This window comes from Triticum urartu, chromosome 6 (genome assembly GCF_003073215.2).
Source record: "Triticum urartu cultivar G1812 chromosome 6, Tu2.1, whole genome shotgun sequence".
NCBI lineage: Eukaryota > Viridiplantae > Streptophyta > Magnoliopsida > Poales > Poaceae > Triticum > Triticum urartu.
The window spans coordinates 10584361-10595859 of NC_053027.1; positions in this window are offsets into that span (position 1 = coordinate 10584361).

Sequence of the window (11499 nt, forward strand, 5' to 3'; positions counted from 1 at the left end):
ATAAGCAAATGACACAAACGAAGAAAAAGTGAAGACTTTCTCCCGCAACTATTATGATGATACCATGCCAAATTTGTAACAGACGAACATGCTACCATTGTCCGTTTTGTACATGCACATGCTATGTGGGTGAAATTATGATACCATCCCAACTTTCAACTTTTTCAGAGTTCATTTGAAATGCTTTCATGTCTTATGGTTCAAGGTTTTATGTGTTGAGGAAAATGGATCAATATGTCAGGAGGCGGGGTACAGGTAGACCCACAGTACGGTATGACAATAGTGGATCTAAACAATCTTGGGTACACAGACGAACCATTCGTCCTAGCCAATGATGTGGCGCAGTTATTGTCCGAAACTTTGATACTTCGAAAGTGATTGTCCATTTTGTACACGAAGTGCATCAAGTTTTTGTCGTAACCCTCTCTACTTTTTGGAACATGCTATGTGGGTGAAATGATGATACCATGCCAACTTTCAACCTTTTCAGAGTTCATTTTTAAATGCTTTCCAATTTCAGAGTCATTTAGCTCAAAGAATGAATTAATAGCAAACAGAATGAACTACAAAACTTTTATGAAAATAAAAACAATCAATTAAAATATTATGTTATGATCAACTAAAATAAAACTATAATATTCTTTAATAGCAAAAAGAATATAATTTTTGTGACCTAAAATCAAACTATAAGTATTTAATTGTAAGTATAAATAAAAAATAAATAGCAAAAAAGAAAACAAATTCTATTTTTATAGTAAAGTTATTCATAAACTAGTGATTCACACAAATTTTAAAAAATATAAATTTAAACTATTCAAAATTTTAAAACTAATGGCACTAACAGAAAGTTTATAATTTTTGTGACCTAAAATCAAAAAGAAATCACTAAAAAACTATAAGTATTTAGTTGTAAGTATAAATAAAAAATAAATAGAAAAAAAAATCTATTTTTATAGTAAAGTTATTCATAAATTAGTGATTCACACAAATTTTTAAAAATTCAAATTTAAACTATTCAAAATTTAAAACTAATGGCACTAACAGAAAGTTTATAATTTTTGCGACCTAAAAGCAAAAAGAAATCACTAAAAAACTATAAGTATTTAGTTGTAAGTAGAAATAAAAAAAATAAAAAACCAAAAAAATGTAGAAATAAAAAAGAAAAAACCAAAAAAAATGCCACCTACTGGGCCTCCACGGCCTGAATACGACTAGAAACCCTACATGGGCCAGGATTCAGGCCCGCAGAAGGCCCAATAGGCCCACAGGCAGTAGCAAGTTTAGGCCCGAAAGCCTGCATTAGAGAGGAGCTCGAATGGGGAGGCAGACCAGCGCTTATAAACAAGTGCCGGCGCCCTTCAGCTAGCGATGTGGGACTAAACTTTTGGGCGCGGGGCAGCACAAGGCCAAAACCGTGACCGATGCCCCCTTTAGTCCCGGTTGGTGCCACCAACCGGGACCAAAGGCCGCCGCTTCCCGCCCTTTGGACTGCTGAAAATTGGCCTTTGGTCCCGGTTCGTGGCACCAACCGGGACTAAAGGGAGCATTAGTCCCGGGTCGTAGCACGAACCGAGACCATTGCTCTGGCTATATAAGCCAACACTTGTGAAATTTTGGCCAACCGCTCCCATTCGCCCCGATGCCCCCAGGCCGTTCGTCGTCGCCGCCCCGAGGTCGCGCCGCCCCAGGCTGCCCGTGCTCGCCGTCGCCGCCCCGAGGTCGCCGTCGCCGTCACCGCCCGCTCCTCGTCGCCGCCGCCTGCTCCTCAAGCCCGCGCCGCCCCCGAGCCCTTGCCGCCCTCGAGCCCGCGCCGCCCTCGAGCCCGCGCCGCCCCGGAGCTCGCCGTCGTCCCCGAGCCCTCCTCCCCGAGCTCACGCCGCCCCTCGAGCTCGCCATCGTCCCCAAGCCCGCGCCGCCCCGAGCCCGTGCCGCCCCTGATCTCGCCGTCGTCCCCGAGCCCTCCTCCACGAGCCCGTGCCGCCCTCGCCGCCCTCCTCCCCGAGCCATCCGCTGCCCTCGCCGACGCCCTCGCTGCCCCTGCCGTCGCCCTCGCTGCTGTGAGCCACCGCCACCCCGGTTTATCATTTTTTTATTTTTTAATCGTATATATAATGTATATATGTATGTCGCTATATGTATGTATAGATGTTCATATATGTGTATTTGTTTTGTTCAGAGCATTTTTTGTTCATATATTTATTTTTTTTGTTTATGTGTATTATTTTTTTTGTTTATGTGTATTTTTTTTGTTCATATTTTTTTCATAGCATTATTTCCATGTATATATGTATGTGGCTATGTATGTATAGATGGATAGCATTTTTTTCCATGTATGCATGTCATTGTCGATATAACCCCTCCCCGTTAACTTCGACAGGAGGGGGGGTCGACATAACCCTCCCCGATAACTTCGACATGAGGGGGGGGTCGATATATCCCCTCCCTGATAACTTCGACATGAGGGGGGGTCGAGAACTAGTTTAGGGGGTTGAGGGTTGAGAACTAGTTTAGGGGGTCAAGGGTCGAGAACGTCGGACAATCATGAGAGAGGCGAGGAAGAAGGGGAAGAAGAGAGAAGAAGAGGAGAGGAAGAAGAGGAAGTCTTCTCCTCTATTCTTTCTTCTCTTCTTTTTTCTTCTTCTTCCTATATGTATTAGTTTTTTTTATTTAGGTTGTTAATTAGTAGATATTAATTTGGTTCATATCTGTATGGATGCATGTGATATGTATGTATGTATCGGGTATGTTGTTGTCGATATACCCCCTACTCGATAACTTCGACATGAGGGGGTCGAGAGGGGGTCTAGGGTCGCCGAGGGTTCGAGGGTCGTCGAACATGAGAGAGGCGGGGAAGAAGGGGAAGAAGAGGGAGAGGAAGAAGAGGATAAAAAAGATCCCCTCTATTCTTTCTTCTCTTCTTTTTTCTTCTTCTTCCTCTTCTTTTTTTATCGGGAACGAGGGTCGTCGAGGGGTCGAGGGGGGGGGACGGCGAACATTCATGAGAGAGGCGGGGAAGACGGAGAAGAAGAGGAGAGGAAGAAGAGGAAAAAAAGAAGAGGAAGAAGAAGAATAAAAAGAGGAGAAGAAAGAATAGAGGAGAAGAAGTTCTTCTCCTCTATTCTTTCTTCTCTTCTTTTTTTATCGGGAACGAGGGCATGTCAAGAGTGTCGTCGAGCGGTCGAGGGTCGGGAAACTAGGGCTTACCCGAAGAAGGAGAAGAAGAGAAGAGGAGAAAAAAGAAATGGAAAAAAAGAGGAAGAAGAAGAAAAAAAAGAGGAGAAGAAGAAGGAATAGAGGAGAAGACTTTGTCAGTTCTTCTTCTCCTCTAGCTATTCCTTTCTTCTTCTCCTCTTTTTTCTTCTTCTTCTTCTTCTTCTTCTTAATTTTTATCAGGGGTTCGAGGGTTCGAGGGGCCGAGGATCGCCAAGGGGCCGAGAGAGGTTTCCTAGTGTCAAAGTATTGAAGAAATCCATGCCTTCATCATTAGCCGGAAGTAACCAGGGCATGTTGGTACGAAGTTCTGCAAAGTTGTTCTGGAATGGAGTCCCGGATAGAATAATCCGCCTTTTGGTACGAATTCAGCAAAGGCCTTCCAAATAGCGATATTCGGAAGGCTCTTGCTAAACTTTCTACCAAAAAGCGAATTATCCTATCTGGGACTCCGTTCCAGAACAACTTTGAAGAGCTTCGTACCATCATGCACATGTTACTTTCGCCTAATGATGAAGACATGGTTTTGTTGAATCCTTTGACACTACGCAACCTCCCGACCCCTCGGCGATCCTCTCGAACATGAGAGGAAGAAGAGGATCGCCGAGGGGTCGAGGGTTCCAGGGTCGTTGAGGATTCGAGGGGTCGAGGATCGCCGAGGGGTTGAGAGAGGTTTCCTAGTGTCAAAGTATTGAAGAAATCCATGCCTTCATCATTAGCCATAAGTAACCAGGGCATGTTGGTACGAAGTTCTGCAAAGTTGTTCTGGAATGGAGTCCCAGATAGAATAATCCGCCTTTTGGTACGAATTCAGCAAAGGCCTTCCAAATAGCGATATTCGGAAGGCTCTTGCTGAACTTTCTACCAAAAAGCGAATTATCCTATCTGGGACTCCATTCTAGAACAACTTTGAAGAGCTTCGTACCATCATGCACATGTTACTTTCGCCTAATGATGAAGACATGGTTTTGTTGAATCCTTTGACACTACGCAACCTCCCGACCCCTCGAAGAATAGAGGAGAAGAAAGAATAGAGGAGTTATTCTCCTCTATTCTTTCTTCTCCTCCTTTTCTTCTTCTTCTTCCTCTTTTTTTTATCGGGAACGAGGGTCGTCGAGGGACATAGATGTAGTGTCGTCGTTGTCGATATATACCCCCTCCCGATAGCTTGTTATGATTAGGTAGCTAGTTCTACGTTTGGCACTAATATATCCATCTGTCATGTTTGAATAATAATTGCCATGTTGTAAATATTTGTAGAAACTATGGACACCGCCTGAGACGAAGCAAAAGGAGCGTTGTTGAGGGACATAATCGCAGAAGGAAGTGATGCCGTCTCGTTGTTTCTCAACGACACCGATGGTCTGGAAGGAGAGGGTGAACAAGCTGGCTACGGTGACCTAATGCCGGTGCAAGAAGAAGAACATGAGGACGGCTCCGGTGACCCAATGCCGATGCAAGAAGGAGACCATGATGACGGCTCCGGTGACCGAACCGAGTCTGGCCAGGTATATGTATTAGTTAAGCCTGTGCTGACGAGCTGATTGATGCATTCATTGTTTTGGTATGTACACATATTAATTAAGTCTTTGTTCTTTTTTCTAGCCCTCCGGATCGAGCACAACTTCGGTAAAGAGACGAGGCCCGAAGAAAAAGTTGAGCTCGGATGAAAAGTTAGAGATCATAGCAATCGCGCCCGACGGCCAACCGATTGAACCCCTCCGGACAAAGAGCGCATTTGTTGCTCAGTGCGGGGTTCTGGTTAGGGACAAGATCCCGATAAGCATCCAGCAATGGTTTAAGCCGGCTACAGAAGACCCTGAGGTGTCTTATGTCAATGATATGCAGAAAAATGATCTTTGGACTGAGCTGAAGTCAAATTTCACCCTACCCCCAGAGGATGATCCGGAGAAGCCAGTTAAAGAGCAATTAATCAAGTCTTTTGCTCTTAAGAGGATGGCAGATCTATTCAGGAGGTGGAAGAAAGAGCTGAATAGGTTTGTCGATAAAAAAGAGACACCAGAATTCAAGGGCAGATATGAGAAGATCAGAGATCACTGGCCCGCATTTGTGGCCCACAAGACATCGGAAAAGAGTAAGAAGATGTCGGCGACAAACAAGCAAAATGCTACGAAGAAGATGCTTCACCATCGCACGGGGTCAAGTGGCTACCTCGTAGCCCGGCCTAAGTGGGCCAAGACTGAGAATGATATGGTTGCTAAAGGGATTGAACCAGAGACAATTAGCTGCCAGACCGTTGCCGGACTTGGTTCTTCGGGGCTGGCGGAACCTTGGACCCTGTAACAGGGAAGTGCATTTGGACGAACGATCAAATGGACATACCAGTCAGGAAGCTTAAGCAGTATATCGAAGCAGCGCAGCAAGGAAAGTTCTTTCCAGACAGAGAGAACGACGAGCTCACAATGGCCCTCGGGAATCCTGAGCACCCTAGACGGACACGAGGCACGCCAGGCTCCATTCCGTGGAAGGTTGGGTTTCCGGACGCAGGCGGTTACAAATCCCATGAGAGGAGGAAAAAAGTGCAGCAGACCCAAATGCAGGCGCTGCAAGCAAGGGTAGACGCGATAGAGGAACGAGAAGCAAATCGGAGCAAACGTACTGCCGAAGCTTCCCCTGAAGCTACCCCGCCATCTCAGCGCAGAAGCAGCGTGGCTTCCACCGAGCTGCTTCAGCCGGAGCATGCCTTGACGGCTCCTGCCAGCTATCCCGTGGATGCTATAACGGAGTCTCAAAATTGCCACCTTATGACGCAATGGATGAATTTGAAGGTCAAGGCGGCTGTTGGCTCTGTTTATCCTACTGAACCCGGCGCAACTTTTCACTGCCGGCCGATTCCAGAAGGATATGCTAGGGTGATGGTGGATGAGATAATGGAGGGATTTGAGGACCTCCAGCTTGACCACCCTACCGGTGAAGGGGAGACTCGGCTGGGGTCTGCTCTGAAGACTCCATTCCTATGGCGGAAGGAGCTCATCAACCTTCCGAACTGGACGCCTCCGCCTCCTCCTCCTCCTCCTCCTCCGGCAAGTCAGAGCACTCCGCCTCCTCCACCGCCTCCTCCTCCGGCGAGTGACGATCAGGGCCCTCGGCCAGCTCCTTCTCCGGCGCGTGGCGGCACTCCGCCTCGTTCTCCGCCTGCGCCGACGCGCCCGAGCAGCCAGCCTCCTCCTTCTCCGCCTCGTCAGCAAGGGCGGAAGAGACCCGCCGCCGCTCCAGCTGCTCTGGCGCGTTGTAGTCCTTCTCCTCCGCCTCTTAAGCAAGTAAAGAAGACAACCGCTCCGTCTGCTCGGTCGGCGTCTAGCAGTACAACCAGAGGCGGGAGGACATACAGATTCGGTCCTTCTCTGAAGACTCCAGAGAAGTTACCATATGAGAGGACCCCGGAGGAGAACGCCGAGATCGCGCGAACCGAAGTGGATGACTGGTTTCAAGGGTTGAGAGCAAAGAGACATCCATCTCCGGAGGAGAAGGTAGATCCGGTGAAAGTGAAGCGCACTCTGGCTGCCCTGACAAAACCACCGAAGTCTCCGCCGAAAGGAAACTATGACCGCATTATTGGAAAGGAATTTGCCGAAGCGGAGCGGTCGGGAAGTACTGTCAGTGATCAAAGGCTGAAAGAACGACGAGCTGGGAAACAAATTTTCCAGCTCGGCGAACAAGCGAAGCAATCGTGCCCCCCGCTCAAGGTGCCTAGCCACAACGTCGCTAATGATCCGAGGATGGTGCCCGGTTATAGCAATCTTGCAGATTACCTGCCCGATGAAGTACATTATGAACCCATGGACATGCAGATACAAAGATACGAGTACGGGAAGCCTCTCGTCAAAGATGAAAGATCTCTATCAACGATGATGCGAAGATTGCATGATTAGTACTTGAAAATCTGCAGAGACTCTGGGGGGAGGAGTACTTTGTATGTGAAAGTTAAAAAGGAGCATGACCTCGTTGGAATTGATCTGTTGCCTGTTCCATTTGAGGAGTTCTATCAGTTTTTCAATCAATTGGCCCTCGATAAAACAACGGCCGCCTGCTATTGTCTGTAAGTAGTATTACTTCTGTCATTAAGTTTCTCTATATAGCTTAGCTCTTTCATTGCATGTATTTATAATCATCCTCACTATATTATGCAGATTGAAGATCGCCGAATTGAAGAAAAGACAAGTCGGTGATATTGGGTTCATTAACACATATCTCATAGATGCAACTCAGGTTAAATTTCATGCCGCAGCTACGGAGGCCAACTTGCTACGATCGTTCGTAATAAATGAAAACAAAGATATAATACTCTTTCCTTACAACTTCAAGTGAGTGTTACTGTCTTGTGCGTATTCGGTTTCCCTTATATATTAGTCAAGGTTATAGTAATGTAATTGATGAGTTATGCATGTGTGTGCAGTTTCCACTATATTCTCCTAGAGATTAAGCTTGAGCAGGGACTAGTAACCGTCTTAGACTCAAGACGAAAAGATCCCCAGGACTATGCAGACATGACTCAAATACTCGAGAAGTAAGTTAAATCGATCATTATCCACCATATCAGCAACTTTGTTCATTTCCTGATATATCAAGTAATTGTTTTCTTTGTCCGGCAGGGTTTGGAGAAAATTCACCAGAAAAGCTCCGGGACTGCCGAAGGAGCTGCAATTTAGACACCCGAAAGTAAGTACTATAGTAGCATTTTAAGCGCATCTACTAGTCATTCAAGCGCTAGTTTCATCAATACCATTTGGCATTCTTGCTTATCAGTTTGATTAACCTCTATTTCTTGTAAAGTGGTTGTGGCAGGAATAAGGGAATGATTTCTGTGGATACTATGGTTGCGAGTCCATCCGCCACACGACCTGTGAGCGGGGCTACACTGACGAACAATATGAAGTACGTAAATAACAACATTCACAAATTTATTTTATTACCATCATTTGTGTTGAGTTTCATTCATTCATATATATATATATATGTATTGACCCCCTTCTTTAAATTAGATGTTTCGGAAGCGGGATGAACTCCTAGCACCAGCTCGCATGCGAGCAATTCAAGAGGAATTGGCGGCATTCTTTCTTGACCACGTGATCCCTGAAGACGGAGAATTCTATGTGGACCCTGAGTCCGTATGATTATATTTGTAAGAGATAATTATTGTATATATGTACCGGTAGTGTCAGATAGATATACGAGAACTTGTTGTTCGACCAATCTCTCGGAGAAGGAGAGGTGGTCGATATCACTTCTCTCTGTATGCATATATGTTCATGACGATCTTCTGTTTCCTTCGTTTGCTTACTAGCTAGCCAGCGTGTCTAGTCCTCTCTATACGTATGTATAGTACGTAGCGTCGGCCAAGCACGGACATAAGAGAGGACACTTCTCTCTATTAATTATAGCTAGCTAACACAATATATGAAACACCTAAATTAACCCCCCAAAACCCCCAAACCCCCCCCCCCTTCAAAAAAAACAAAAACCCCAGCCACAGAAATGCTGACGCGTGGATGCCTATTGGTCCCGGTTGGTGCCACCAACCGGGACCAAAGGGTCTTCTGCCTGGGCTCTGCGCACTGCCCACGTGGAGGCCCATCAGTCCCGGTTCTGGATTGAACCGGGACTAAAGGGTCGGGGCATTAGTACCGACACTTTAGTCCCGGTTCAGGAACCGGGACTAAAGGCCCTTACGAACCGGGACTATAGGCCCTTTTTCTACCAGTGATGGCATGAGGGGTGGATGTGGGCGCGCCATGAAGAGGATAAAGGTCGCCCGTGCTATTGTACCGAGGGAGGACCGCCTCCATTGTCAGATCCTTCACAGACAAACCAAAAGGGTCAAAGGCCAGGATAACTTTGTTGTCAATGCAAAATTGTCTAACAGAAATAAGATTTTTGATGATGGAAGGAACCACAAGAATATTGCGTAGAAGAAAATTGGCATGAGAGGAAGGGATGTAAGAGTGACCGGTGCATGAAACAGGGATGGTGGAGCCATCGCCAATGGTGATAGTGGAAAAAGCAGAAGGAAAACAAGCTGACAATAAATTCATATTTGAAGACATATGCATTGATGCACCAGAATCGAAAATCCAATCCGTACCTGCGTCGTTGAGGACAAAATTGTTCATGGCGTTGATGAAGGCGGCTTGGTCCCAAGCCGGCTGTTGGGGAGGAGCAGAGGGGCCAGGAGCTTGCATGTTGACGTAGGGGATAGCAGATGGGTAGTATACGATTGGGGCCTCAAGGGCTGTTTATATAGATTACAAAGCTTGGGCTCCAAGAGTAGACTAATAGAGATAGATTACAATACGAATAGACTTATACTCTAAGAACCAGGTTGAAGATGGCGTTGGGCAAGGCCCTCGTGGCCTTCTACCCCCTGGCCGGCCGTCTCGGGCCGGACGCCAAGGGCAAATTGGAGATTGACTGCAACGGCGAGGGTTTACCTTTGAGGCTCGCTCTCGTCTGTTGACGACTTTAGCGACTTCAAGCCATCACCAAGGCTAAGGAGGTTGTTTGTTCCCTCGTCAACGAATCAGCAGGCATCTTGTGCGCCATTCAGGTCGGTGTGATTCTTTCTTAATTAGTTGTTCTTTCTATCATTTTGTCTTGCTTTCTAGCCACATCAACACTATACTGGTACACTACATTTTGTTTCTGCCAGTTTGTAATGAAAGGTCGGAGCCGCTCGAAAAAAAAAATAGTACCACACTACAATAGTACAAACTTGTACTCCATGTAATGTGTGCCAGAAATCAATATATGTAGGTGACATTCTTGAAGTGTGGCGGTGTGGTCTTAGGGACGGCGACGCACCATGGTGCTATGGATGGAACCGCCGCATTCCACTTCTTCCGGACATGGTCAGCTTTCTCTAGGGACGGCGACCGGGCTGTGGTGAACCTCCCTTACCATGACCGCACCCGCTTATGTGCACGCGACCCACCCATTATTCACCCCGACTCACTCTCAACTTTTTTTCCCGAAGATAATCCTATCCCACACGCTGGGGTCTGTTGTCAACGAGTTTCCACTCTTAAGCACGTTTGCGGTGGCGGAAGCGTGAGCACCTTCAGTGTCGCGAGTGCCCATGTGTGGCAATGCATGTGTTTACCCCGGCGGCTACCACCGGACTCCACAACACGCCTGGCGTTTGTGGCCAACATCCGGCGCAGCATGATGCCGCCACTCCTGGATGGCTACTTTGGCAACGCCCTAATATATATAAGTGTTGCTGATGAAGCACGATGCATTGCCTTGGGTGAGCTGGCCTACATCGCACGCCGAATCAGAGACACCATCAACCGGGTTAATGGTGAGCTAGTGCATTCAGCGGTCGACTACCTTGAGTTAGCCTTAACAAAGACAGACAATCGCATTGCTTTAGGTAGTGTGCCTGCGACAGATATGTGAATGGTCAGTTGGCTTGGCATGCCGTTCTATGATTTGGATTTTAGTTGGGAAAGCCATTGGCTACATTGTGTGCTGAATGGAACCGCGGAGGCTTTGCGCACCTCCTGGAGAGCGCGCTGGGGGTGGCAGCATGCACGCCATCATGTGTATAGAGGCTGGAGTTCTCAATCTGTGACATAAATAATAGAGGACATAGTATATTTGAAACTCAAGCTGCGCACAAACCGGAGATTTAAGTTAGGGAAAACTTGAGCTCGAACCCATGTAAAGACTCAAATAATCGAACATCAAAGATATGCGATCCATGTTGGTTTGACCTAATGGCTAAACAGGCAAAAAGATAATGTTAAGAGAAACAGGTCCACACACGGATGTACGTAACTCCTCGTCCCTAACTAATGTGCGTACGGTTCATAGTTCACTCTTCTCCCCACATTCCCAATACCCTATCCAATCCAAAGGGACGCTGCAATACAGTGCCGGTGGCGGCCTGAAGGGATCAGGACGTCCAGGAGATGGACTGCATCGACAACACCATCACACCACCTCGCCTTCAACGAGCAGGCGATCATGTTGACCTCCATGACTTGTAATCCCCCCCTAAAGCCTCTCTGTTTAATGTTCATCGTGTGTTCTAAATGCAATCTGTTCATGTTCACAGCATCCTAATGATGCGAAAGATCCAACACTCTAAGGTTGCTGCAAGCTGCAACATGAATGATGCATGACCAACGTACCGTTCCTTCTTCCAGAAAGAAGGGATGCGCATGATGCTGTATACGGTAGTACAAAATAATCAAGAGAGAGTGGAAACAAAGAGAACTGAAATGGGGAACTGGAAATTTAAAATTGAGAGATTCAGCTGGCACCCAG